This window comes from Lithobates pipiens, unplaced genomic scaffold (genome assembly GCF_037356315.1).
Source record: "Lithobates pipiens isolate NorthernLeopardFrog02 unplaced genomic scaffold, aLitPip1_a1.2 Scaffold_66, whole genome shotgun sequence".
Lineage (NCBI taxonomy): Eukaryota > Metazoa > Chordata > Amphibia > Anura > Ranidae > Lithobates > Lithobates pipiens.
Window position 1 is genome coordinate 1297994 of NW_027507888.1, and position 3649 is coordinate 1301642.

The 3649-nt window shown below is 44.3% G+C and overlaps 1 pseudogene; it reads left to right on the forward strand.

The window, feature by feature from the left end:
- The first annotated feature begins 341 nt into the window (after window positions 1–341).
- On the forward strand, window positions 342–459 carry LOC143958973 (5S ribosomal RNA; annotated as a pseudogene).
- The last annotated feature ends 3190 nt before the right edge of the window (window positions 460–3649 follow it).

Sequence of the window (3649 nt, forward strand, 5' to 3'; positions counted from 1 at the left end):
TATTCTTTTTTTTAATATGTTGTTGGCGTCGATGACCTGTTTTATTTTTCTGCTTGTTTGCCGAGGTGACCATCTTGGCATTTGTCAAGAGGGTTGAGAGTGGCCAGAAAGATCGCCTACGACCAAATCAGCCTGAATTTGCCAGATCTCATTTGATTTTGGATGCTAAGCAGGGTCGGGCCTGTTTAGTACCTGGGTGGGATTCCGCCTGGGAATTCCAGGTGCCGTAGACTTTTTCTTAATATGTTGTTGGCGTCGACGACCTGTTTTATTTTGCTGGTTGTTTGCCAAGGTGAATATGTTGGCGTTTGTCAAGAGGGTTGAGAGTGGCCAGAAAGATCGCTTACTGTACATCACCCTGAATGCGCCCGATCTCATCTGATCTCGGATGCTAAGCAGGGTCGAACCTGGTTAGTACCTGGATAGTACACCGCATGGGAATACCAGGAGCTGTAGGCTTTTTTTTAATATGTTGTTGATGTCGACAACCTCTTTTATTTTTCTGCTTTTTTGCCGAGGTGACCATCTTGGTGTTTTTCAAGAGGGTTGAGAGTGGCCAAAAAGATCGCCTACGGCCACATCACCCTGAATGCGCCTGATCTCGTCTGATCTCGGATACTAACCAGGGTCGGGCCTGGTTAGAGCCTGGATGGAAGACCCCCTGGGAATACATTCTGAAATGGTACATTTAGAATATTTATTTTATCATCATCCATGATTTTTATGTAGGTACCCACCATCTGCTAATGCTGCAGAAGCAGAAAAGGGATTCCGTCTTGCTTGGAGTGTGCCTGGCTTCCCATCTTGCTTTGAGAGATCATAGCTTCCCATCTTGCTTGAAGATTTCATGGCTTATCAAACAGTCATGAAAAAGAGAAAATTTACAATGGAATTATGCTTACTTATCCAGAGATAATGAAATCTGAGGTTTGGGTTAAAAATACAAAATCGAAACCATGGCACGATATACATTTTTTTTACTGTTAACCTAAAATGCTTACTTCATGGTTAAACCTGGCTTAACCCATTCATGACTAAGCCTATTTTTGGCATTTGGTGTTTACAAGTTAAAATCCATATTTTTTGCTAGAAAATTACTTGGAACCCCCAAACATTATATATATATATATATTTTTTAACAGAGACTCTAGAGAATAAAACGGCGATTGTTGCAATATTTTATGTCACACGGTATTTGCTCAGCGGTGTTTTAAATGCAACTTTTTGGGAAAAGGGACACTTTCATGAATAAAAAAAAAAAACAGTAAAATTATCCCATTTTTTTTTTTTGCATAATGTGAAAGATAATGTTACGCCAAGTAAATAGATACCAAACATGCCACACTTTATAATTGCATGCACTTGTGGATTGACGACAAAGTAAAAACCTCAGTAGGCGACGCTTTAAACATTTTTTTACGGTTACCAGGTTAGAGTTTCAGAGGAGGTCTAGTGCTAGAATTAGTGCATCAGCGCTGAAAGCTGAAAATTGGTCTGGGCAGGAGGGGGGTTTAAGTGCCCAGTAAGCAAGTGGTTAAAGTGGTGCTCCGGCCAAAATTACACTTTTTAAATAAAAATACCCCTATAATACACAAGCTTAATGTATTCAGTAAAGTTGGTCTGTAAACTAAGGTCTGTTTTGTTAGGTTATTACAGCATTTTGAAAGTTTATAAACTAGCAGCAGACTGTGACCATCTGAAGTGTGGGCATCTGAAGCCAGACTGTATTTCTTCCTGGATTTCAGCCTTGCAGATCTCGCACATGCTCAATGCTGCACAAGCAGTGTAATAAGTTTCAGGTCAGGTTTCCATGGCAACGGCAGTGTTAGAGGAAGTTGCCACCCATATCTATGCAAACCCCTCCTCCCTCCAGGAACCAGTAAATATACTGCATGTACAAGGAATATTATTCAAGAAACACACACACACACTATATCTACACTCAGCTGATACTTTTTTCTGTACAGCTTTTCATTTAAAAAGAAAAAAATAATAATTAAAAAAATAATAATCTCAGCAACACAATTCATTTATGCATCTAGACGTATTGAAGACGACTTTATGAAGTTCAAACTGTGCATATTAATTTTGAAAAATTGTGCTTGTGTTTTGGTGTTAGGCCCCTTTCACACGGGATGGATCAGTAATGATCCGCCCCGTGATAATCCGCTTGCTCAGCGGGGATCGCTCTGTTGTCCCCGCTGAGCCGGAGGATAACAGGGCGGTCCCAGCACACTGTGCATGGACCGCCCTGTCAGCTCTCCGCTCTCCTCTATGGGGGATCGTCTGTCCGTGTTCATCCGATCCGCTCTGCAGACGGATTGAAAAATAGGATTTTCCTCCGTCTGCAGAATCCGACAATTGCGGAGGCGGACGATATCGGGTGTTTGCGGATGTTCATCCGCCGACACCCGCTATCCCATAGGAATGCATGTATGTCCGTACTTCATCCGCAAACGGATGGATGAAATACGCACATAATGTCCGCATGTGTGAATGGGGCCTTAGATGGGATGGTGGGAGTATTTAAAAAAACTGCTTATTTACAACTATTTGCACAAACAACTTTCTCTATGTTACATAGATAATCGGGTTAAAAATAAGAAAATATTCCCCCAGCACATCGCATCGCCCCCCTCCCCGTAAAAACGCATCACAACGCCCCCAGCACATCAAATCGCATCTCCCCCAACACTTCTCATCGCATTGCCCAAAGCACATTGCATCACCCCCGACACATCAAATCACATCAGAACATCGAATCGCATCGCCCTCAACAGATCGCATCAAATCGCATCACCCAAGCACATCGCATTAAATCGCCCCAGCACATTGAATCGCATCTCTCCCAGAACATCAAATCTCAACACCCAAGCACATCGCATCACATCTCCCCCAGAACATCGAATCGCATCACCCCCAGCACATTGCATCACCCCCAACACTTCGAATTGCATCAGCACATCGAATCGTATCGCCCCAACACATCTCATCGCCCCAGCAAATCTAATTGCATCTCCCCCATCCCATTGCATCTGCCCCAGCACATTGCATCACCCCCAGCGCATCGAAATGCCCAAAGCACATTGCATCACCTACAACACATCGAATCGCATCAGCACATCGAATTGCTTCCCCCCACCTTATCGCATCAAAAGGCATCACCCAAGCACATCGCATCGCCTCAGCACATCGAATCGCATCTCCCCAGAACATCGAATCACATCTCCCCCAGCACATCGAATCGCCCAAAGCACATTGCATCACGCCAACACATCAAATCGAATCAGAAAATCGAATCGCGCTGCCCTCTACACATCGCATCGAATCACATCACCCAAGCACATTGCATTGAATGGCCCCAGCACATCGAATCGCATCTCCCCCAGAACATCGAATCACATCACCCCAGCACATTGCATCACCCCCAACACTTCGAATTGCATCATCACATCGAATCGCATCGCCCCAGCAAATCGAATCGCATCTCCCCCAGCACATTGCATCTCCCAGCACATCTAATCGCCCCAGCACATCAAATCGCCCAAAGCACATTGCATCACCCCCAAAACATCGAATCACATCAGCACATCAAATCGCATTGCCCCACCACATCGCATCGAAACACATCACCCAAGCACATCGCATC